At 35.9% G+C, this 27169-nt stretch overlaps 1 long non-coding RNA gene across 1 annotated transcript in view; it reads left to right on the top strand.

The window, feature by feature from the left end:
* The window catches only part of LOC127555204 (uncharacterized), a 29073-nt gene extending 7294 nt beyond the window's left edge, over positions 1 to 21779 (top strand). Inside the window, exons 2-3 of the long non-coding RNA XR_007952181.1 lie at positions 6971 to 7047; positions 16023 to 21779. This is a non-coding gene — a long non-coding RNA (uncharacterized LOC127555204). The remainder of the gene's footprint in view (positions 1 to 6970; positions 7048 to 16022) is intronic.
* The last annotated feature ends 5390 nt before the right edge of the window (positions 21780 to 27169 follow it).

A 27169-nucleotide genomic window follows, 5' to 3' on the forward strand; every position in this document is an offset into this window, starting at 1 on the left:
TTTGCACTCCTTGGGAAATTTGCCTTAAAAGATCCTGCTGGAACACTTTAAACATACCTCATGAGTTCCTCTGGTGCAGCTAAAAAGTTTCAGGACCTCTAAAACTAATTAAAAGTATTGACAGGACAGATGAGGGAAATGGTTAAAAAAAATCTCTGTGACTAAAAAGTTGTACATTGACCAGGCTGTAGCACCAAGTGTTATCATTCCAACAGCTTTCAACATTTGCCTGATATCTCGATGCTAGGACTATTGGTTAAAATTGGTTTGTGGGATTATTTGTGGATTTCATTACTGCTGGCAGTTCTTTCCTCTTAATTACAAAGTCAGTAAGGAAAAATTTAATTTTACAATTTATTTCCTAATACAAGGCAGGTACCGGTGCTAGAATGTAGTTAAGGATAAAAACATAACCTCTTCCCTCAAGGAGATTATAGTCTAGTTGGAGGGATAATTAGGCAGGTTAGGGAAGGTTTTATGGAGTAGATAAAATGTGCAGAAAAAGTCTTCAACAAAAAAAGCACTCATTTTGGACTTGGCTCTTTATCACGATGAGATGATTCAAGGCAATTCCAAAAGATTTGTGATACAAAGAGTCATCCATATTCAGAAAGAGTATTATGTAGATTGAATGTGGATCAAAGCATAGTATTTTCACCTTTTTGTTATTGTTGGTTGTTTGTTTTTTTCTTTCTTATGCTTTTTCTCCCTTCAGATATGATTTTTATTGCTCAGCATGATGAATGATGAGAAAAATTGCACATATTCAATTTACATCAGATTGCTTACTATATTGGGGAGGGGGAAGGGAGGAACAGAGGGAGAAACATTTGTAACCACAAGGTTTTGCAAGGATGAATGCTGAAAACTATCTTTGCACATATTTGGAAAAGCAAAATACTATTAAAAATAGTACTCATATATGTTTAAAACATTAAAAAGTATTGGAATACATAGGTCTTTCCTTAATAAATTTTATTGTTCAGGTTTTTTTCAGTTATGTCCAACTTTTTATGATCTCATTTGGGATTTTCTTGGCAAAGATACTGGGGTGGTTTGTCATTTTCCTTCTCCAGCTCACTTTATAGATGAGCAAACAGAGACAAACAGGATTAAATGACTAGCCCAAGGTCACATGGCTAATAAGTGTTAGTCTTCCTGATTCCTAGCATAGCACTCTGTGCCACTTAGTTGCAAAGTAGCTATTTAAAACCAAAATTGGCATTCTAAGAAACAGTAAAAGCTTTACTTTTTTAATAAGTAAAGTAAAAGCAACTAGTTGGTAAGTGGATAGAGCACTAGCCCTGAAGTCAGGAGGACCTGAGTTCAAATCTGTTCTTAAACATTAACACTTCCTGGCTGTATGACCCTGGATAAGTCATTTAACCTGAATTGCCCGGGGAGGGGAGGGAGGAATCAAGGGTAAAGGATGTTGATTGTCAGTACTTTTTGTTACATTTTTAAAAATCCTAGTTATAGGAGTAAAACAAAAGAAATTGAGAGGATAAAATATATAAAATTATCTCAATTTGAAAAGATAAAATGGTTTATTTAGAGATACCTAGACAACCATCAAAAAATTAAATAAAACAACTTCAGCAAAATAGAACATGAAATAAACCTTTCTGCATATATCACTAATAAAATCCATTGGGAAGCATGAACTCATTATCTTTCCCCAACCTTCAAATCTCTTCCCAAACCTCCCAATTTCTGTTAAAGTACTATCATCCTTTTAGTCTTCCAAATTCATATTATGGGCATTACTCCTTAATTCTCAATATCCATATCCAATCAGTTGTCCAATTTTATCATTTCTACCTTCCCCACATCTCTTACATTTGACGGCTTTTTGCCACTCTCAAAGATAGCATTTTTAGTGCAGTCATCTCCTGTCATCTATACTATTGTAAAAAACAACCTCCTAATTAGTTTCCCTACCTCAAATCTTACCACTCCAGTCCATCCAACACATTACTACTAAAATAATTTTCTGGTTGTGTAACTACTAATGCCCTTCCTCTCCAGCTACTTTGTACTTATTCTTTCTATTTGTACATATTTATACACATTTATTGAGTTCTTCATTAGAGGAATTTGCAATCAGTTTGCAAGTAATCATCTCTAGTGTCTATTTCTTGATTGACTGATAGTATAATGAGAAGAAAAACAATAGCAATAAAAGTGCTTAAATAGTGCTTTAAGGTTTGCAGACAAACATCTCTTCCTATTCTATGTTTATTATTTCCTTTTACAGATAAGGAAACTGGAGAAAAGAGATGCTAAGTATAAGTAATTTCCCCAAGATCAGATAGATAAAAATAAAAATAAAAATCTGAAGTTGGATTTGAATTCAAGTTATTTTGATTCCAAGTCCAATGCTCTAGGAGAATATTGGCTGATAAGTCAGCAGCCCAAGTTGGAATCTTGCCTATGATGCTTAGTATAACTTTGGGCAAGTCATCAAATCTCAATATGCCTCAGTTTTCCTGACTAATTAATATGAATGAATTGGCCTAGATAACTTCTGAAGTCACTTTAGGCTCTATATTTAAGTTCCTATGAGTCTCTGACTTAGGAAATGAAATTCCATTCAAAGTTATTATAAAATGTATAAAATATCTTCGATTTGACCTACCAATATATACTTAGAACAGAATGTGGATATAATTATTACATTTTTTAAAAGAAATAAATTAATAATTCAATAACTGAAGATCTATTCAATATTCATGGTTGTGCCATAGCAGTATAAGTAACACATATCTTAATTTATAGGTTTGTTGTCAAATCAATCATGCCATAAAAGATTATTTTGTAGAAAAATAATAAAATTCATCTGGAGAAACAAAAAGTCAAGGCTGTCTAAAAAATAATGAAAATGGAGTCTAGTATTATCTAGTATCTAGAATTGTCAGACATCAAACTAGAATATAGTATAGAAATATCAAAACTATTTGCTACTGGTTAGTAGAAAAGTTGATCAGTGAAATAGATGAGATTAAACAAAATTCAAAATATAAATACACCAACTAATTTCTGAAATAAAGATTCCTTACTTGATAAAAAAACAAAACAAAACAAAAATCCCCAAAACTCTGAGAAAAATTAGAAAGCATTTTGACAAAAATTGGATTTAGATCACCATTTTATACTATGTGCTATGACAGTTTCCAATGGACACATAACCAAAATATGTAAATTAATGTAATTTGAAAAAAGAAAATAAAGAAGATACCTTATACAAAGGTAATTCCTAACTAAAAAAGGAATAAATATCTCTACAGAAAATAAGAGTTTTGATTATACAAAATTGAAAAACTTTTTCATGAACATAATCATTGTATCTAACTAGAAGAGAAACAGTTAATTGGGAAAATATTTGCGGTAAATACCTCTGAAAAAGAACTAATATTTTTATATATTTGTATCACTATATCTTCCATTAGGCAAATGGTTAAAGGATAGGAAGAGGCATTTTTCCAAAGGACTAAATACAAATTACTAGAACCATGTGAAGAAATGCTCTAAATCACTAATAAGTAAGAGGAATACAAGTTCAAGATCAGAGTCTTTTCCTTTTAAAAGATACAGTTGCATAGTAAATAGTAAGCCTTTCTTGGATTCAAGAAATTCCGCTTCTGACAGATGCTGGCTATGTGACCTTGTACAAGTCACAGGCAATCCTTTTAAGACTGTAAATTGCAAAAAATGTATTATGTTGAGTACTGGTAGAAGGAATTTCCGTATTGGAAACCATGATAGTAAAATCATAAATGTAGTTATATTTCATACCACTCTTAAGATTGGCAAAGAAGACAGAAATGATGTATATTGCAGAGTCCATGGGAAGAGAGATACACTAATGAACTGTTAGTGGATCTATAAACAGTTCTGGAATGCAATTTTGGAATTATACTAAAAATGGCACTTACATGTAAATACTCATTGATACAAGTATTAGGCATATGCCCCAAGGAGGTTATAATCCCATAAACACTAAAATAATTTTTTTTGATAATCACAAAGAATTGCAAAGAATCAAAGTTCCTATCAACTATGAATGGTTGAACAAATTGCAGTATATGACAAATGGAAACAAAGGATGCTGTGTGACAGTAAGAATATTAAAGACAGTGTGGTAGAACAGAAAGGAACCTGGACTTGGAGTCAGAAGACCTGGGTTCAAATTCCATTGTTTATCACATTATTGGTATGATGGGGTAGCTGGATCTCTAGGACTAGCCATCTTTGAGAATGAAAAACATTGGACTAGATGGCCTTCTAAGATTCCTTTCAAATTCTATCACCTTATGATTATTATGTTATAAGTAATGATATCTATGAAAGTCCAGAGAAACTTCAGAAGACTTTTTAATCAATGAATAAAGAGTGAAGTAAGCAGAACTGAAACATTGTACATAATGATCACAATCACGAAAAAGAAAACAATATAGAAAGACTTTCAGATCTCTGATAAATGCAATGACTTCAGGGAAGTGGATTCATTTCAATTCCTCCCTCTTCCCTCAATACACACACACTCCAAAATCCATTTCCTACTATCAGCAAAGAAGTACGGAGTGTAGAATCAGGCACAAAATTTTAGATATAAACCAATGTGTGGATTAGTTTTACCTGACTATGTTTGTTATAAGAAGTTCTACTTGATGGCTATAATGGAACCACTAAAAGGAGACAGTGATATAAGAAAAATAAAAGTGTTTCATTAAAATATTAATAAAATGAAATAAAACTCAATCTTGATCCTAGGGCACAGATAATGATACAACTTCTCGTCCTTTTGAAGAGAGGTAGAGATTTTCAGGGCTAAGTATTGAATGCATTGTCACTGTCACAGTGACAGTACTAGCTGTTATTGCTTAATTGTTTTTATTAAAAGGGTTCATTCTGGAGAGATTAGAGGATAGAAGTCCAGAAATAACTATCATGTTTAAAAAAAAAAGGTATCAATAGGGGTTGTTTTTTTTTAAACCGAGAAAAAGAGTAGAAAGTAGAAAATAAGATGATTGTAATTTTTTAATAAAACACATTTCAATAATGCTTTGTTATACTTTAAATTCATATTTCTACTGTATACATTGTTCAAAACTGTCTATGATAGTAAAATTATTGATGGATGCCCATGAGCAATTACTTAACTTCTGTCAAATTCCATCAACCAATAGAAAAATGGCCTTTGATCACAGCCTTACTATTCTGTACCCTCTACTTTTAAAATGCATCTGTCCTATTTTAAATCCTAAATTGAATGTCCTATTTTAATCCATCTTGTGACATGCTATTAAAGTGCACTCTGAATTTTGAGAGGTCTGTGAGACTGTGTGAAAATCAGTCTAGCTAAGGATAGAAGTTTATCATCAGAAACTTGGCTGTGACTGGAATATTCACACTCATGAAATTATGGGTCTTTTGAAGACTGAATGAAGAATTGAATGAAAAAATGAATTGTGATATAAACAGAACTCATTCATGCAAACCTGAATTTTTCTCTAAATTAATTCAATTGCTTACCATTCTTATTCTATGTAACAAAGATCTTGTTTTCATGTTTTTCTTGTTGCATAGTATGCAAATAAGAATCATAAGTGAAAAAGGTATTTTTAGAATACCAATCATCACATTTCCTTGTGTCTAAATAGATGTTGAAGTGAAATAACAGGAGATATTTGTTTCCTTTTTAAGAATGTTGAGAATAGTTATTGGCCCAAGCATCCATTCTCTTTTAAGAGTGAGTAACAAACTTTTTTTGTTTAATTGATAGAAAATTCACAATTTTCTTTTAGACAAATTCTTCAGGTAAGGCTGAAGTGGATACAAAGAAATTTTCTCTTTTCCTAAATACAAATATTTAAGATTGTGAGTTGACTGGAAATTAATGAAACTCTTTATTCTTTGAAAATTCCAAGAATTCTGATTTTGATTTAGCTGGACAGAGAGGCCATCAAAGTTAATCATTACCTTGATAACTATTTTGATAACACCTAGCATATGACAAAAAAAAAATTATCAATTAGGTAGCACATCACTTATTTTTACTGAGAGTTAAATTGTTAAAAATTGTTCTCTCATGAGTATATGTTTACTTTGATATAAATGCATACATGTTAATAGATAATGATATCAGTTTTTTTTAGTGAACTAATGCTGTAACAACTTTCATTTGAATATATTTATTGTATTCAATATATGAACATATATATTGAATACATCTAAATACAATCAGTGATGGGAGATAATTTGCAAAATTACTGACTAGTTAGGTTAAAAATCATAAAGTAGAAAATCTAAGTTAAAACTCAACAAAATACCCATTTTCAAGATAACTTCTCTCTCTCTAGTTTTCTTTATCTATTGCATTGATGTACCTGTTGATGCTGATAAACAACTAGGAATTGTTACCTGTAGAAATGTAGTGCTTCTTCCATGTTGATATTGTTGCTTACTATTTGTGAAGGTAGATGATTAGCTTCAGTTCATCTCTATTAAACATATCTCCCAGTTTGGGAAAAAGCTGCATGTAAGCTAGAATAAATGCAAGAGAGAAGTTATTCTTACTATGTGCATAGTATTTGGCTAGGCACTATGTGAATTATAAAGTTTAGCTGAGATAACTCTGCCTTCATGGAGCTTCACTAGAGTACTCTAAAATACGTTCATAATGTACCCTTAATAGTTATTTTTTAAACATTTCAGTGAATCAAAAATGAGATTAAAATATTCTATGGGATACAAATGTTTTTGAATGGTACTATAAAACAGTGCTTACTATCATAACTTAAAAAGTCTTTCTTAAACAATAAAATTCAGTAATAACCACTGTGCCAATGTTGATATATGAAGAGAGTATTAGTTTATCTATTATTAAGCATTACTAGTGAATAGGATATTTCATATAACTGAAGATCCAAGATAACTAGAGCTCCAAAATATTTTTTCATTTTAACAGAAATCCTTCTAAAACATCTCACTTCCCAGCTTCCTTTTGGATATTTTCTACCCCATTAAAATACAAGTTCCTTGAAGGTAAGGACTTCTTTCTTTCTACTTGTGTATTGTTGGAATTGCTCAGTGAACACTTAATAAAATGACTTGACTTGGTGATGTGCCTTTCAAAAGTAAGCTGGGATGATCTTTGGAGGACATAGAATCTATTATCAGGAAGGAACATATTTGAAACTTCTTTTCAGAAAAGTTGGGTCTTTCATATGGTTCTGCTATTCATATACAGAATACAGTAGGACTGCAATAATCTGCATAAACTGAAGATTATCTTCTCTTCTGATGAGGTTTTGGAGTAGAAGTTTAGTAGAGCAAATATATATACTCTCATTTTCTTCTTTTCATAATTTTCTTGATGACTTAGGATTGTCATTACAAAGGCCAGTTATCATTTCCAGTAATATGCCGATGACTTTAACACATATTGAAGCATGAAGAACAATTTACCCCTATTCTAAGCAATGAGTTCTACCAATTCTACTAAACTCTTTAGTTCTTGCATTTAGTTTTTATAGTTCTGTATCCTTGCTTTCTATCATCTATCTGCCTTCTTATTTGTTGCTTTTAATAATTCCTTAAATTGCTAGTCATTTAAGTTTTGTAAAACATCTTCACAAAAACTTTATAGTAGACTAATAAACAAATAACTTATTAGATTTGGATAAACTAAGAATTAATGTGGGGAAAAAAGGAGATGATGGGTTCTTGAGCAAGGAAGGTCTCAGGAGCTCTCCTTTGAATGAAGCACTTGAGCATTGTAACACTTATTTTAAGTGCTAGGAGGCTTGTTGGTTGGCTTCTTTGCTTTTTATTTGTTTGTTCTCCCATTTAATAGTATTTTTTCCTCCAACTACATGTAAAGATAGTTTTCAACATTGACTTCTGTAAAATCTTGATTTTCATTTTTTTCTCCCTCCTTTTCCTCCATCCTCCCCAAAATGGCTAACAATCTGATATAGGCTGTACATATACAATCATATTAAACATAGTTCCACATGAGTCATGTTGTGAAAAAAGAATCAGAACAAAAGAAAAAAAAATGGCAAAAAAAAAAAAAACAATAAAAAAAGTGAAAATACTATGCTTTGACCTGCATTCAGGATCTATAATTCTTTCTCTGAATGTGGACAGTATTTTTCCATCATTAGTCTTTTGGAATTGTTTGAGATCACTGTATTGCTGAGAAGAGTACAGTCTATAAAAGGTGATCATTTCAAAATGTGAATGTTACTGTATATGATGTTCTCTTGACTCTGCTCATTTAATTCTGCATCAATTCCTGTAAGTCTTAACAGGTTCACTTGCTCCTTATTTGTTTTAACACAGTAGTATTTTATTACAATCATATTCTACAATTTGTTCAGCCATTCCACAACTGATGGGCATCCTGATTGATTTCCAATTCTTTGCCATCACAAAGAAGACTGCTATAAACATTTTTGTACATGTGGATCTTTTTCCTTTTTTGCTGTTTTCTTTCAAATACTTGAGGCATCAAGTTATTACCATGTTTCCCCGATAATAAGACACTGTCTTATTATTTTTTTTTTTTGGACAGAAAAAAGGGCTTATTCTCAGGGGAGGGCTTATTTTAATGAACATTGACAGCAATTTTAATAAACAGGTAAATGTGAACAAAAAAAAGTACCTTTGTTCAATAATGATCATGTCATCTTCTTCAACAACATCGTCATAAGTGTCCATACCCTGAATTCCGTCCTGGATGTCTTGCGTCTCTATTTCCTTCAAAAGAAGTGGACCCAATCTGTCATGTCCAGCAATAGAGCTCTCTTTAAATGAACATGTCTTGTCCAGGCAACCTGCTCGTAGTGCCTTGGCGACACAGCTATCAGTAATTTTATCCCATGACTTCTTCACCCAGGGCTTGCAGACAGGGCTTCACAAAGTTTTCACGCTGATTTCTTTCCATTCTATTTTCAATGTAGTCATTGACTTCCATGCACAAATGGTCCTTGAATGGCTTGTTTATTCCAATATCAAGGGTCTGGAGTTAGGCAATCATTCCTGCAGGAATCATTACTTGATCTATTCTTCTCTCTGCAAGGAAGTTCTTCATTTCTTTAGCGCAATGAGTGCTGGCTGAGTTCTTCTTTTATCCTCCATCATGCCCCCTCACTCCCATTTACATACCGGGTTTTTATGTTGTCCTGCCTCAGCTCTCCTCTGTGGCACTGCTCTTAATGGCGTCAGCAAGCAAATCACTGGGGAAGAACAGGATGACGCGCTCACTGCTGCAGCTCTGATTGGATGCAGCTCGGAGTGCGACGTGCGTTTCACCCGGGGGGAGGGGAGAGGACGGTGCATACAGAGGGTACCGTAATGTAGCGTGTAGCGCAGGGGATCATCTTCACTACAGTAGCAATCTCAATAGGGCTTATTTTCGGGAGAGGGCTTATTTTAGAGGAATCTTACACAGTAAGGGGAGGGCTTATTTTCGGGATAGGTCTTATTATCGGGGAAACACGGTAATTACATAATTCCAACATATACTCTAAACTCATATTTATAAATGGTAAGATATTTAAATCATATAAATAAATGAAAATGAATTATTCAAACAAATACCTTTTCTGAAGAAAGTTGAAGATGTATGCAAACCATCTTTTTCATTAGTAGTTTGAATTAAGATAAATTTCAAAAAAACCAAAATGCCTCTAAATCTTGTTAATTTGAAAACTTAATATTATCCAAGTGATAAAACTAAACCACTAACATGAAAACAGAAAAGTTCTGCTTTTCTGGTTCTTATAATAATATAATAGTATTAATATAAAATATAATATAAAAATAATAATTCTTATTTTTCTGGTTGTTAAACTGCATGAAAGTCTTCCTGGGAGAGAGAAATGAGATATTATTAAACTACTTTTTAACTTGAAATGGGAACCTTTGTGTCTTGAAATTAAAAGTTGGTTCATCTTAACTTTATAATAGCTTACAACTTCGAAGAAAATATATTCTCTTTGTTACTGTTCTAAATTTATGAATACTTTTAATTCACTAAGTAGTAGAAATTGAATAGTTCAAATTGAAAAGCTCAATTTCTACTTCTTTATTAGTTATATTACTAAAAGCAAATAGATGAAACTGGTTGACACTTATTAAATGAAAACATTTCAACTTTGTTAAATAATTTCTCTTCCTTAAAAATTATATTAAATTATATTTCATTTTACTGAGCATTTGGTTTTCTATTTTCTCAATTTGCAATCCCATAATTTAGGTCAGTTACATGTAAGCTTGGGATAGCAAGACTCCCTAGCTAATTTTAGCTTGGGTAATTTTGGAGTTAGGTTTGGGATTAAAGCAAAGCACAGAAAAATCTTAAATAGCTTATTTTTAGATCTAGACTGAATTCATATCTTCTATCTAAGCCAGAAACTCAAAGAAAAAGGTGGGACCTGAAGTATGTCAACATAGTATTCTTCAATTTGATGAGTTCTTAGGTGATATGTCTATATAAATATATATATACACATATATATATATATGTGTGTGTGTGTGTGTGTGTGTGTGTGTGTGTGTATGATATATAATAACATTGAATATGATATTACAAAATCCAGAAGTTTGCTTTTTAAAGATAAGAATCTATTTCAGACTCTTAGCATCAAACAGAGGCTCTCTTCAGTCCAAAAGATTGCATATATTTCAATAAACTTAACTCTTATACAATGTTGTCTGGAAATATACATTTTTATCCAATAAATACTCATTTATTTAATTTCTTCATCTATTACATAGAACAAATATATCTGGAGAGATTTTGTCAACTATTCAAGTTCAATCCCTGTAAAACAGGATTAGTAAATTACTCAAAAGTAATATTCTATACTTTTGTGATAGGGGAAAAAAAGTGGAAGAAAGGGAAAGCTGGTTATCACCATAATTTTGATGGGATTTCACTCTCATTGCAACTTGGATTGTGTTTTTCCTAAATGTAATATATACTGGAAATAGTTATGAATGTTTTATACCCTACTATTTTACTAAAGTTATTAATAATTTCAATTAGTTTATTTGCTTCTCCATTGTTAAAGAAAATAAAATAGCATGTCACTTTTATGTTGGGATAAATTTGACTCTTTTTTTGTTGTAGTTGTTCAATGCTTATGCTTTTAATTTAAGCATTATTACTACTGAATCATGAGATGAGAAATAGTATCAAAAGACTAAAATAGATAGGTGTCATTTTTTTTAAAAAAGGAAGAAAAACAAGTTCTAGAAAAGAGACTAGTAAGATTAATGCCAATCCCTACAAAAGTCTAAAACACAGGGTTCATAAGCCAAAAATAAAAAATATAAAAAAAATCAATGACTACTGTATGACAAAATTGGTTCTCTAAAACTATTCAATAAAGCAGTTTCAATGAAAGTTTTTAGGTAGGTAGATAAAGAGAATAGCATAACCATTTATCTTAGCATCGATAAGATATTTGACAATCTCTCATATTTTTGTGAAAACATAAGAATATGGGCTGAATGGTAGTATTTTTCAGTGAATTGTAATGGATCTATATTATTGTAGAAAATGATCCCTAATATTGTGCTGTGGTATATTTGAGCCTGTCTCATTCAGTACTTTAATCAGTAATTTGCATGAGATACAGGAATTACAGTTAACAGATTTGCAGATGGCTTAAGGACAGGCAGAATGATTACTATTGTTAGAGACACAATCCAACTAGTTTTCTATGTTCTAAATGTCAGCCAGTTCTGACTCTTTCACATTCATCTCCTGTTTTCCAATTGCCACTATCCCAGGATATCTTTGTTATCCCCATACTGCCACCAGACTTGTGACCTTTCCTAAATGGTCTTCCTACTACCAAACCATCTTCACTGCTGCCACTTGTTTTCTTTGGACATAGATCTAGTCATGACACAGTCTTTGACGGAAAATATCCCAATTACTCCTTATGTCATTCAAAAATTTTTGCCTGGAATTCTATTTGTTCACAGTCCTCTCTAGTCTTATCTAAAACTACTTTTTGCCCTCCTCTCCATGCACTCCCTCTACATTTCAGCTACATTGCATTATTAGCCTTGTCCCTTGTACAGACCCCATGCTTTTATTTGTCTCTGTCAGTCACTGAGTTAGGCAATCAACAAATATTTATTAAGCACTTACTGTGTACAAGACACTTCACTAAATGATAGGGATACAAAGAAAGGCAACTCCCACCAAGGTCCTGCTACCATGTCCCCTTTGGCCCACATCTTCTCCCTTCTCTAGGATAACTATTCCTTCTTCCTAAAAGATGGTCTCAAGGCTCTTCACCGTTACTATCCTATAAATGATATTTTAAAAATAATGCCCCCAAATGAATATTAATACTCTATCTGACTAGAATGAAGTATGGAAGGCTCATTTCCTGGGTTCTGGGTGCTCTGACTCTATTAATGAGGTTTAAAATTACACTTGTTTATTTGGATGTGTTTTAGTTAATTATCAATAATCCTAAAATACCAAGAAGTTATATTTCCTCCCCTTCTCCTAATGTCACATGTTGCTATTTCTGAAATTAGTTCATTGCTGTTTACTCAGGTCCAGAATAGCAGGTCTTCCTCCTTGTCACTTCACTTTTCAAGGTGTGACATCTTCATTGATGTAAATCAATAACTCTGCTTTGTGCACAGCACACAGTAATTAAAACTCTCTGTCATTCCCATTTGATGCCTTTGTACCATGCGGGTATATCAGTTTCTTCTCTTCTTTATCATGGTGGTGGGTAGTATACCATCATATCAATATTGCTTCTTTTTCTCCATTCATTGATTTTCACCCAAATGTTCCTCACCATGCTTCTGTCTTCTGATTTCTAGATTTCCTTGTATAACTACAACTTTTCAACATGTAAGGCTACTTGCTTTATGATTTGTTTTCTTCTGCTACTCATTTTAGCTATTCTGTTCTTTATGAATAAGGTGTAGAATTCAAATTCTCCTGCAGAGTGTGCAACACGGATGGGATGGCCACATTTTTCAGATGCTAAACATACATTTGTTTGGATTATGTTATGGAGAATTCTCACATGGCAGAGGCTCACATGGAGGACAGAAGAAACAATACAAGAATGCTTCCCAAGTCTTTCTAAAGAACTTTGAAATCATTTGCGTGACATTGGCAAAGGGTTGGTCAGCATGGTGTGCCTGAATCCAAGAAGATGCTGTGCTCTATGAGCAAAGCAGTTCAAAAGAAACGTGAGATATGCAAATTTTGAGACAGCTCTACTCCAAATGTTCATGTGGATGAATTATTTGTGTCTTATATCTGGTAGAGCCCTCCCAAACTCTATTGATCTGATCAGCCCTAGTTGTACAATACAGTGATGTCATTTTGGTTCTCTTTGAAAATATGGGACAATAACCATATAATTCCAGAGCTTTATTCTAGTCACAAGGTCTTGTTAAAACATATATGAGGTCAAATCTGATTCCTTATATTAGGAGATCTAGTTCATTTTGTTATAACCCATATTTTATGCATTTATGTAGCTATGATACTATGGTTATTATTACTCTTGGCTCCTTTCTTGATTTTTGTCTTCTTTCTATTCGTGAGCATTCATACTGTAGCTGATAGGCTCTACAGAATCTGGTTTTAGAAGTATAAATTGATAGCTTTCTTCTCTCAGAATTATGATTCTGTTGATATTCTAAAGGAACATTAAAAACCAAGTGAAACTGTTTTGACATGGTAAGATAAAATTTATGATAAAATATTATTATACATTGGTAATTTAGATAACTATTATACTAAGTTCAGACAGAGTCTTAGCCTATAATTGTGCTTCAATAATATATGCTTAAACTTATTCCTACAGACTAGTGGTAAAAATGTGAATCTGAACTGAAGATTCAGGAGGCAGCTGTGACTGGAAGAATGTGACTTGAAATAGGAAAAATATTCGTAACAATTTGAAAGTAAAAGCCATGATTTTTAAAAATGCATTAGACTTTCTTGCTCTTCATTGTAGAAATAGAAGAAAATGGATATGGAATATTATATATACACTGTCAAGCATAGTTGATGTTTAGATTAGTTTTGCTGAACTACTTTTGGAAGAGATATACTCAGAAATGAATATGATGTAAGAACAAAAGACATCAAAATAAAATACCCAAACTCCCCCCCAAAGGATCAGATTAAATTTTTTATTCTCATATTAAGTAAATTCTTTAACTTAAAAAAATTAATATTTTTCCCCTAAGGAAACAGCTTAGAAATGTAAAACAAAGAACCCAAACCACTGTGCAACTGTACATTTAATCATGTAACAGTTTTTGCACTGGAGAAATTGATATATTCAGATTAAGATATATTCAGATTAAGTATTTTTAAAATTTTAATTTATTTTGGTTAAGATTAAATATTAAACTTTTCCCCCTGTAATTTGCTAAATATCTCACAGGTATTCAAGAATAAATTCTTTAAATAAATAGCTGATAATGTTGATAAGTGAAAGATACATTATACTACCCTTCATTTTAGAAATTCCTTGAATTTTATGACAGTTTCTTCTAAGAGTGATTACTATGAGGCACCATCACCAAGCTCAGAATTGCTTTTTTTCCTTGTTTATAGCATATGTTTTGTAAGGTAGTACATGATACTATAGTTTCAAATAATATAGACTTTTAAGAATATGTTCTTACCTTATTTCTTTTAGCCAGCTTCCTATGCCAGTTGAAGTTTTGTGATCAGACATCACCATTCTAGCATATGGTGAATCAGGGTCACTTGGAAGAGTAACTGGAAAAGAAATATAAAAGGGAGAGTGGTCAAGGATGTGTGCTCTGATGCCTGGAAAGAGTTGGGGTTAGGAAGAAGTTATGAGTTGTGGTTTACTTTAAAGAACTATCACAGAAATTTTCAGAGGTCTGAAGCTCCACATGTTAGGCCTAGGAAGTAACTGCATTAAGAGTGCAATTGAAACCATAGAGTGAATGATTTTACCAAGAACACAGAGAGACTACTGAAAGAAAAGAGGATTAGGACTAGAACTTCAGGGAACATTCATATCAGAGAGAGACAAGAGGAAAGTCAAGGGAATAGAAGATCTTAGAAGTCAAGGTAGGAGAAGAATAATCAGAAGGAAAAGGTGGTCAATAATATCAAATGCTACAGACAAGGAAGAAAGAAAGCCTGATATAATAATTAGTAGTCACTGATGACCTTTGAAAGAGCAGTTTTAGTAGAGGCATAGGGATAAAGGACATTTTGCACAACTGTCTATAGAGAGCAGATTATAGAATGGTCAATGGAAGATATTTTTAGGAATAGGAAAACAGCTCAGCTTAAGATATGTGAAAAAGAGGGATGATTTTCTGGGAGAAGCACTGTGAAGAAAGGATAAAAATTGCAAGTAAAGGGATTGACTTTAGAGAATAATAATATTAATGCCCTCTAAGATAGGAGAGAAGATATAATGGACAAGGACATTGTTAAGTTTTAGATTATGGAAGAGAGTCTGAGGAATTTTCCATTTTGTATTGAAGCTAAATGGCTTATAAGGACCATCCTAAGGAACCTGTGCCCAAAGTCAGAGCTCCCCTGGAAATTTCTGAGGACTCTAATGACATGGTGACTCATTGCTTGGGCCTTTAAGGATGATGAGAAATTTTCCAATGCTTCTAGCCATTTGTGTTGCTGTTTAATATGATTTGATAAATAAACCCTGAGTAGTCCCTTGACCATTTCCCTACCCCATGACAGTGATAGAAGGACTGGGTACTGAAAAACAGACACAGTTGCTGGCAGTTAGCTGGTGTTCTTTTAACTTTCACTCTCCAGATGCACAATATAACTCCTATTTGGGGGAGGGAGGAAGGACATATCTCCTTCCTCTGGTCCTCATGAGAGAAAGGACATCACCCGCATGGCAGCTAGTACCAGGGGCCAAAAAGAAGCAAGCTTGCACTTGGGTCCTTGGCCACTTCTGTAACCTTTATGTTTGTTCTTTCCACTATTGCAGACAATGTGAACCTGAAAAGTCTGGAAGTTCTACTAGCAGTTGGAATTAAATAATAGCAGAGGAGGAATTTCTAGTGATTATCCAGCATATTTGAAGAAGATAACCATTAATAAGAGGATTAAGTCTGGCTGCATCTTTTTAGTGTCAAATGAAGGTGAAAAATAAAATGTCTGATCAGTAGACCTGCAAACTGCTTCATGCCCATCTATTCATTCATTCAGTTAGTTAATAGTTTCCTCTAGTTATATTTAACACAAGTTTTTTATATTTGTTTTTCAAAATGTTGTGTTCCGGGGCAGCTAGTTAGTGTAGTGGATGGAGCCCTGAAATCAATTCATATCTGACCTCAGACTGGTAACAATTCCTATTTGTGTGACCCTGGGCAAGTCACTTAATCCCAATTGCCTCAGAAAAGAAAAAAAATGGAGTTCCAGACTTTCCCTTATCCCTACTTCCAGTCACCATTAAGAAACCACATGTGAAGTTATGCAAAACATTTTTATAAAAGTAATGGTGTGAAAGAAAACATAGATCTCCTACCCTAATAAAAACCCAAAACAAAACAAACAAACAAACAAAAAAAAAAAAACAGAGAAAGAGAGAGAGAGACAGAGACAGAGAGACAAAGAGGAAGGAGGGAGAAATGGAGGGAGAGAGGAATGTTTCAATCTATATCCAGACACAATCAGTTCCCTCTCTGAGTATGGAAAGGATTTTTCATCATAAGTCCTTCAGAGTAGTACAGCTGAGAATAGCTAAGTCATTCACAGCTGATCATCCTACAACACTATTATCTTGTATACAGAACATTTTACTTTGCTTGAGTTCATGGAGGATTTTCCAGGTTTTTTCTGATAGCATTCTTCTCATCAGTTCCCCAAAATCAATAACATTCCATCATAATATCATAATTTCCAACTCTCTGCTCTGAGAAAAGAGCTGCTATAAATTTCCATACACATAGGACCCTTTCCTTTTCCTTAAATTTCCCTTAGGATTCATGTCCAGCAGTGGTATTATTAGGTCAAAGGATATGCATGAATTTATAGCCCTTTGGGCATAGATGTTATTTTTTGATTATCAATTGTGGCATGGCTCTTATTTTTTATAACTTTTACTCAGTTCCTTCTATGTTTGAAAAATGAGACCTAATCAGAGAAACTTGCTTCAAAATTCTTTTTATAATTACTATTACTAATTGTATTTCCCCCCATTTATTCTATTTTCCTTTCATCTTGTCCCTCCTCAAAAGTGTTTTGCTTCTGACCACTCCCTCCCCCAATATGCTCTCTCTTTCATCACCTTCCCCCCTTCCCATACTCATTCCCTTTTCATTTTCCTTCAGGGTAAGATAGATTTCTATACGCATGAGTTTAAACATTATTTCCTTTTTGAGCCAATTCTGATCAGAGTAAGGTTCACTCACCCTCTCTTCCCCTACACTAAATGCTTTTTCTTGTCTCTTTTTATGGCAAATAATTCACATCATTCCACTCTTCCCTTTTCCTTTCTCCCAGTACATTCCTCTCCCATTAATTTAAATTTTTTGGTAGATATTATTCTTTCATATTCAACTCACATCCGTGCCTTCTATTTATACTCCTCTTAATTACCAAAATAAAGAAAAAGCTCTAATGAGTTACAAGTATCATACTCTCATGTAGGAATGCAAACAAACAAACCAAAAAAACCTTATGAAGTCCCTTATGATATCACTTTACTGATTACCTTCTTATGCTTCTACTAAGTCAAGTTTTCTATTCAGCTCTGGTCTTTTCATCATGAATGCTTGAAAACCTATTTCATTGAATTTCCACCTTTTCCTCTAAAGGATTAAAGTCAGCTTTTTTGGTTTGTTTTTGTTGTTTTTTCTTGGTTGTAATCCTAGCTCCATTGCTCTCTAGAATATATTCCAAGATCTCTGGTTCTTTAATGTAAATGTTGCTAAATTTTGTGTTATCCCTACTGTCCTTATCTCCTTACTCACTATATTTGAATTGTTTTTTCTTGCAACATTTTCTCCTTGACTAGGAGTTCCAAAATTTGGTTATTATATTCCTAGGAGTTTTCCTTTTAGGATCTCTTTCAGGCGGTGATGGGTAGACTCTTTCAATGTCCAATTTACTCTCTGGTTCTACAATATCAGGATAGTTTTCTTTGATTTTTTGAAAGATGGTATTTGTTTGTTTGTTTGTTTGTTTTTGATTATGACTTTCAGGTAGACCAGTAATTTTTAAAATGATATATCTTGGATCTATTTTCTAGGTCAGTTGTTTTCCAATGAGATAGTTCACATTTTCCCCCTATTTTTTTCCTTTTTCTTTTGCTTTATTGTATTTTGATTTCTCATAAAGTCATTAGTTTCTATTTGCTCACTTCTAATTTTTAAGGAATTATTTTCCTCAGCTTTTGTATCTCTTTTCCCATTTGGCCAATTTTGCTTTTAAAGGCATTCTTTTCCTTGTTAACTTTTTGTATTTCTTTTTGCACCACTCAATTCTTTCCCTATTTTTTCCTCTATTTCTCTTATTTGATTTTCAGAATCCCTTTGGAGCTCTTCCATAGTCTGAGACCAATTCTAAGAGGAAGCTCTGGATGTAGGAATTTTTAATTTTGTTATATTCTTGTATGTGTTTTGACTTCCTTGTCATCATAGTAACTTTTTACGGTCAGAAACTTTTTCTGTTGTCTGCTCATTTTGGCTTTTAACTCTTTATTAAAGTTGGGCTCTGTTTCTAGGATGGAGGATGCACTGTCCTAAACTTCAAGGGTTTTATATAGCTGTTTTCAGAGCTCCTTCTAGGGTCCTGATCACAAGCCCTCTTTTCTGCTCTGGAGCTGTTAGGAGTGTCCCTGCCCTGCTATATCTGTAAGATCTAGTGTGCAGAAGAGACTTCCTTTGCTGGCACTGGGGCCGGGCTATGTTGGGATTGCATGAAAGATCTGTTGCCACGGATCTTTTCTGTTGACCTTCCTCTTCAGTGTCTGAACTGAGAGGTCTGGAAGCCACCAACACCTGCTGATTCAAAGGTCCCTTGATCTGTTCCTGCTTAGCTGGGGTGGGACCAGGACTGGAGCTGCCCTGGCACAGCCTGCACCAGACCTGCATGCTATGGTGTCATAGAGCTTTTTTGCTACCTTCTAAGTTGTCTTCAGCTGGAAAAGGTTCTACTCTATCTTTTGGGGTGTTCTGATGCTCTAAAATTTGCTTATTTAAAGGAATTTGAAGTGGTTTGGGGGAGAGGTTGGGAGAGTTCCTGCCTTTACTCTACCATCTTGGTTCTGTCTCACTGCTTTATGTTCAAATGATGTTTAAGTATTTTGCTTTATGACAAGTTCTTTTTTTTGTTTGCGTTTTCCCTCTACAAGTTATTCCTTATAAATTAAATGAATTCCATATTAATCATGTTAATATGTGCTGTGATTCTCTTATGCTTAGCATTGCTTTCATATCATATACCAAATACCTCTTGGATTCCTCTTTTTCCCCCCAATAGTTTAAGTTGTAAGCTATTTTTTCTATAGGATCCTGGGTGGGTAGCACGATGGAATGAAACAAGTGGGAAAGGAACCTAGTCCTCATTAGAGAGTGAGAGCCTTATGTCTGATCTGGATCCAAACCACATGTCTACATTCAGGACCAAGAGGAACAAATGTCCTACCCCCTGTGGATTCATCTGAACAGCTCCTCAGATTTTCTTCAATATTCTCCATAAAAAAAGAAACTAAATTATCTGCTCTAAATCAGTGGGAGAGGGAAAAGGATACAAAGCAGTAAGTAGGGGGGAGTTAAGACTATAATGAAAATTTGAGAGAATAATAGTTTAAAGTCACTTTGGAGAATAAAATTGAGTCAGTAAATATTGAAAACAACAGCTCAGCTGAAATATAAATATGACATAAGCTTATGACGTACCTAGGTAGCTAGCTCAATGGATGAAGTGCTGGATCTAGTGCGAGGAAAACCTAAATTCAAATCCAACCTCAGACAGTAATAGAATAATCATGGACAATTTACTTAACCTCAGTTTGCCTTAATCCATTGGGGAAGATGCTAAATCAGTACCTTTGCCAAAAGAACACTATGGCCAGTATTAGTGTACTATAGTCCACGGGGTCACAGAAGAGCAGAGTAATCTCTTTTCTTTTAGCAATCTGAAGAACACACAATCTGATAGTGAGTTATTCAGGGTTGAGGATGAGATGAAGATTAGGGACAAAAAGCTCTCTAAGAACATAAAAGTGGAAAATCTGGGGGTCAAATTTAGTTGTAAAACAAGTGAAATTGGAATGGGGAAAATGGGCTAGGAAAATAAGGACCTGCAATATAAGTAGAAAGAATCATGTTTAAGGTGTATGAGTGAGACAGTAAATTATAGTATAAGGGTGGTATTGTAAAGTTTAGGTTTGGCCATTGAAGAATGGTAGAATTGGAGATTGCCAGAACTAAGGAAGCTGAAGAATTTCATCATTCAAGTACTATTCAAGGTAATTGAAGTGAGAATTAAGATCCCAAAGGATAAAGATTAGAGTGTAAAAGGGAGAAAAATCTAAGAAGACTGGCAAGATAGGAAAGATCCAGGTTGTAAAAATGTCAAATAGGATTTTTTATCTCAGGAAGTAGAATATATGGAGAAGAATGACATGATTAGACCATCATTTTAGGAAGCTAAGCTTGGAAGATCAGGTGGAAGCTATATGGGGAGAAACAAAACCAATCAGCAGGCTACTATATAAGTCCAAGCATGAGATGATGAGGACCTTTACCAGGGTTACTAGAATAAGTAGAAAGCAGCATATAAGAGAGAAGAGAGGATAGAAAGTAGGACTTGGAAAAATTGGATGTGTGGGAATGTGTGGGGTGTGTTTCAGAGAGAAGTTAAGAATTTCACTTAAGTTGAGTTTTCATATGAAAATAAATGTCCATTCTTTTGTTATTCTTCAAATGGAACTTCTTCTGGTTGATCAGAATAACTTTAAGAGGAGCATGCGAGAAATGAATTATTTTGGTAAATGGTTGTTATAAGTAGGCAAAGAAAAAATCAAGTGAAGCTTAACATATGTAAAGAGTAAAGGACAAAATATCTCATAAAAAGGCAAGGATATGAGCTTTAAAAGGAGATTTTGCCATAAAACTATACTGTGTTAAGTTTTTTTTTTTAATTTTTGTTATATGTTTATGAAATACAATTTTGGAATCTTTTAATCAATTTTTTTTTTTTTTTGCTAAGGTATTTAAAGATTACGTGTTGTCACAGGAAGTATGCTTAAAATATATGTAGTAAGATAACCTCATAGCAGTAGAAGGAAATAAGCACAGCATGTATAATCCTATAATGCAGTTAAATTTCCACCAGTTTGTAGTCATTTTATTATCTATGCCACCTTACAGACTATTTTATACACTGATAAACAGTGCTTGGTACAGTATTGAGCATTAGAAATAAGCTGATAAATGCATGTTGCTTTGACTATATATTATACTTCTTGTACATAAAAGGTACTCAAAACAATATTTTTAAATCTTCTTTCAAAATCCATTTTATATTAAACTATTAAGCACAGAAGATAGGTGAGATAAAGAACAGCATTATGCAGAATAATTTGAAGTATTAGTTTTTACTAATTAAAAAAGGCTATATGCTGGTCTTGTTTTAGGACACTAGCAATACTAGTATATGATCTTTATTAAACAAACTTAATATATCATTTTATTTTATTATTCTTCTAAAGTGTATTTAGTTATAATAACCTTAATGGAATACAAGGAATAAAAAAAGCATTTATCATAAAGTTAATTTGAAACTTATTTTGCAATCTTGCTATCTTTTTAGATTCCTCAACAAAAGTAACTCACTGACAATTTTCTGTCATAGGAACATTATTATGATGTCCTTCTACAATGCAGAGCAAGCCTACTGCTTTGTAGATAAATAGTACTGTAAAACTGTATGGAATGGTTTGGTGATAGTTATTCTCTCTTTGATAATCCACTGGAAATGCTGGTCTACCTAAGTTCCTATGGGCTTGTTCCATGGTAGTTATTAAGTCAGAAAATTAGGAGCACTACTATCACTACTACTTGAGGCCTGATATATAAAGATTGTGTTTTGTTTTTAATAAATAATTTTCCATCATATTACACCCTGAACATCTCCAAGAGAACTATCAATTATAATAAAGTTCAGGAAAACTAACCAACATTTTGAAAAAGTCAAATATTACATGTAGTATTCCACACCTGTATCTCCCAACTTCTACAAACAACTGGGAGGAGGTGACTTCTCATGTCATCACTTTGGGATCAAACTTGATCATTATAATCGCAAAAGTATTGTTTAGATTGTTTTGCTGCTTTTTCTATTTAAATTGTTGTGGTTATTGTGTATTCAGTTTTCCAGCTCCTGCTTATTTAACTTGGCATCAGTTTTTCTAAATCCTTCCATACATATTGTTTCTTGTAGCTCAATAATATTCCACTACATTCATGTTCTATAACGTTAGCCATACCTCAATGGATAGGCATCAACTTTTGTTTCTATATTTATCATAAAAAGTACTGATATAACCATTTTGAGGTAGGTATAATGGAGACTTTCATTTTTGTCATTGTTCTCCTTGGAAGATATGGAAAGTAGTAAAAAAAAAAAAGAGTAAGGATATTTTAGTTGCTTTCTTTGAATAATTCTAAATTATCTTGTAATGGTTCATTAATTCATAGGTCTGTCAACAATAGAATATTTAATATTCAGGTCATGTATCTATATTTTGACTTTACTATTGAATATATCATAAGATATTGGTCTAAACGGACTTATTACATTAATTTGCATAATTTTTTAAAAATATGCATGTCCTTCTATGTTCCAGTCAAATTGACTTGCTTGCTGTTCTCCATACATGGCATTCATACTTCCTTTCATTTCCTTCTTCAAGTAGCTGTTGTGCTCCATGCCTCTGCCTCTTAAAACTCCTACTTTAGAATATGAGTTCCTTGAGGGCAAAGACCAGGTTTTTGATTTTTTTTGTTGCTGTTTAGTTGCTTTAAAGGTGACTAAGAGCAATGGTTAGAGCACAGGACCTAGAATCCTAAATTCCAATCGCTAGGACATTCTCTCCATAACTAGTCCTTATAGTTAACATTTATTGTCTGTATATTTATTAGCTTTATATTTATGCAGTAGATATTTGCATATTGTACTTGTCTCTCCCATCAGAATGCATGCTCATTTCAAACACTAATCATTTCATTCTTTGTACTTGTATCCTCAGTACTTGGCTCTCAAGAGGCACTTAATACTGACTGACGAAAGGGAAAGGCTAAATATGACTTTTAAATTCAAAATTTATGATCCAATGATTATTTTGCACACTGAAGAGTATTTTTTAAAGTTTTTAAATTTACAGACACTTATATAAGACCTTACAGTTTGTAAAGTGTTAAACATCATTTAGGGTAGAAAGCAGAGGTATCCCCACTTTACAGATGAAAAAATTGATACTCTAGATCTCTCCAGTAATATAAGTAGATAATAAAATGACCTCAAAAAGATTTGAATTCTATAGGAATATTTTTGGTAATAACAAAATAGGTGCTACTCAAACGGGAAATGGCAAATAGTATGGTAAACATGTTCTTTCACTGTATAAGAAAAGATAGAAATGAAGAATATAGAGAAGCATAGAAAACAAACTTTTTTTTTACTTTTCATTTTTAGTTGACTCTCTGTTTATCTAGGTAGATAAAATTCTATTCTATTTCTATTCAAAAAAGCATTCTCCTTTTCTCTTTCAAATTATCTTCAAAGCCCGTTTCCTAAAGGAAAACTTTGAATGAGGACGTTAGAATTTCCCTTTGGCAGTTTATATTTCCTCTCTTTGCCGCTAGGTGGCGCTGAAGAGCACTGTACCTTGAGTCAGGAAGACCTGAATTCAAATTCAACTTGACACTAACTGAATGATCCAGGGCCGCTCAATTTTCAGTTTACCTCAGTTTCCTCAACTCCAAAATGAGGATAAAACTACCACGTACCTAACAGGATTGTTGTGAGGTTCAAATGAAATATGTCAAGTAATTAGTGTAGTGATTGACACCGAGTAGGATCTTTGTCTTCCCCTCCTGGCCCACCTCCCTCCTTTACTTCTTTCCTTCCTATAAAAGAGAGGGAAGGGAGGAAATAAAAGAACAGCCACTAATTAATAAACAAACAAAAAATTATCTACAGTTACTAAATATTTGCAACTTTCATTGTACGTCTGAAAATTTAAAATATTTGTGGTAACTACTGTACCACTTTAAAAGGAAAGCTCCTGGAAGTGATAGGTTTCATTTCTCAGGATAACTATTTAGCGCTATAAACCTCAAAGAATTTTTTGCCACATCTTTTGTAAGAATTAGTGTCTTCGTTACATTTTTTCAAGTTTCGTATAGGAACGAGACACTGTTACTTTGTACCTAGGCACCACATGGTAACGTTTAAAAATATATATTTTACAAATTCTGTAATTAGCCTCTGACCTCAGATCTGGATTTCATTGTCTCCCAGCTGACAAATTTGGTGCAACGGGACAGTAAATAACATTGTTCCTATAGTTTCAGAACCTCCTAACTAGGACTGCGGGGTCCTTCCCCGATTATATCGCTCTCAAGGTAGCACACCAGAGGGGATGAGCCCTGGGGTTTTTTGCTGCGTCCCCCCAAAATTCACCTATCGTCACTAATGTCTCAAAAAGTTACGTAGTTCCATAGTAACGAGTTTCTGAAAGACAGTTTCTGCGCTACACCCCGGCAGCCAAACATATGCTTTTCTACTAAGTTAAACAATTCAGTTCTTGCAAAGGAGTTATTCTGAATCGAGCGTACAGATTCGGGTGAAGTCTTCCTAGCCCACAACGAACCGACCTATAAATAGCTTCTGCGGCGCTGAGTCACCCCAAGCCCCAGCTTCCCCCCAGAGAGGAGAGACAGCGTGCCCCTCCCCCGGTGCCCACAACGAGCCCGTGCAACACCTCCTGGAGGCCGGGCCAGCGTGGGACACCTCCTCCTCGCTGGGGGGGAGGGGGGCCTTCCTCCGAGCCCGCCCCCGCACTAGCTACTTCGGCAACAACGCCGAGCAGCGGCCGAGTCCGGGGCTGCGGGGACTAGGCCGCCCTAGTGCGGTGGGGTCGGGCGGGACGCGGAGCCGCGGGGGTCCAGCTCTGGCCTCCGCCCCGAACGGTGGCTCACACAATGGGGAGGCGGGAACGTGAGCGGCGCAGCCCCTCAGGGGGGAGGGTTAAAAAAATTGCCCTGGCTTCGGGCCAAGCGAGAACACAGAACGGGAATGGAGGCTAGGGGGAAGGTGGTCTTAGTCCTTAGTCGTGTCCGACTTTCGCTGACCCCATTTTGGGGTGTTCTTGGCAAAGATACGGGAATGGTTTGCCGTTTCCTTCTCCAGGAGAGAGGATGTAGAGAGAAATAAGAGTTCCTAGCAAAGCAACGGCAGCGCCGGGGGCAAACGCTGTATAAAGTAGCGGAGGAGCTGGGGATAGGGGACGGAAGTGCCGCCTCCCGTTGTTAGGGGCCATTACGTCACTCTACCGTTGTCAGCCTGTGGCGGGGGCGTCTGCCCATCACGTGTCCTCAACTCTTTCCCTCCCATTCCCCCCACACCCCATTGCGCGCGCGCTCGTGGACTCCCCCACCCCCACCTTCTTTATCTCCCCCTCCCCCCCTCCGCCCTCCCCTTTTTGGCCCGGCTGTCAACAGCTCCCGCTCCGCCTCCGTCCCCTCCAACTCCCCTCTTCTCTCCCCCCACTCCTGAGCAACTGCCACAGCTGCGCGTCCGGGCGCTCGGCGGGCAGGTTCGCCGCCCCCTCCGCCCCCCCAACGGCGGGCTCTTTGGGTGAGGAGGCTCCAGAGGTCGGGCGTGTGCGGCTGGGCGCCTCTCCTGCCTCTAGCCGCTCCAATCTCCTCGGGAGTAGGAGAGCTTCGGTGAGGGTTGCGAGCGGGGCAGAGACTGCCCCACACTGCCAGCTTTCCTCCGAGCCGGCTCGCGGGGCGGGGCTGGGCTGCCCGGCGAGCAGACCTTGCAGCCGTGCGGCTCCCGGGCCCCGGTCCCGGCCCGCCTCGAACTGCCCGCGTTCCTTCCCGCCGCGCGCCTGAATAGAGGCGATTTTCCTGTCCTCTTTTCCCCGCTACCCTCTCTTCCCCAAGTCAGGGCGCACAGGACACTGGAGCGGGCGGCACCTACTGACCTGTCAGCCGAGGAAGACGGAGATCGCGGGCGGGCGAGGGAGGGAGGTAGCTGCAGAGCCACTGGCCTGGGGACTTGGGCTGCGGCTCTACAAAACGAGCAGGCGGCAGCGCCTGTAGCCAGGTGTCCCCCGCGGCCCGGGTCGGGCTCGCGCCCCGCTCTCCCCTCCCTACCGCCCCGCTGGAGGGAACCCCCCGACGGTATTTTTTTGTGCAGTTTCAGCAAAGCTCCGAGGAAGTTGGTCCTTTTGTTCCACTATTTATAGATTGCGTCAACATTGCGAAAAGGAGAAGGCGGAGCAGTGGCCCCTCCCCCCTCCTCTCCCCTTCTCTGCTCCTAGGAGAGAAAAGCCCCAGCACACGACCTAAGTACACAACAGGACAGCCCCCCACTCCTCCTCCCCCGCGCCTCCACCTCCTCCTCCTCCCACTCCTGCAGCCCCGAGAGCAATACGGCCAAACCCCGTCACGTGCCTGCCAGGGAAAACCAGCTTGCCAGAACCCAAGTGCTCCCGCGCCGCCTGCCATCAGCAGTAGCAGCCGCAAAGAGAAACTGCCTCCCACCCCTCCCTTCCCTTGAGCCCTCTCTCTGCACTACTTAGTACCAAACGTCCCCGCAGCTGCCCGATTCCAGAGCTCCTTAGCAAACGCGATCGGTTCCCAGTTGCGTTGGCACCTTGCTTACGTGTATTTGTGCATTCCCATGTGTCCTTGTTTCTACCCCTCCTGAGAAGCACGGTCTTACACCCGTGGGTATATTCATGTTCGTTTATTTAGATATTACTTAAGCTAGTGCGTTGCATGTGTATAGATGTGTGTGTTTCAAACCCTCTTGATTCTGTCTCATACTCTTAGCCGAAGAGGTAAGAGCGAGGTAAAAAAGATCTTAGTTGCTCCTAGGTCTTGATCAAGA

This window comes from Antechinus flavipes, chromosome 3 (genome assembly GCF_016432865.1).
Source record: "Antechinus flavipes isolate AdamAnt ecotype Samford, QLD, Australia chromosome 3, AdamAnt_v2, whole genome shotgun sequence".
Classification (NCBI taxonomy): Eukaryota; Metazoa; Chordata; class Mammalia; order Dasyuromorphia; family Dasyuridae; genus Antechinus; species Antechinus flavipes.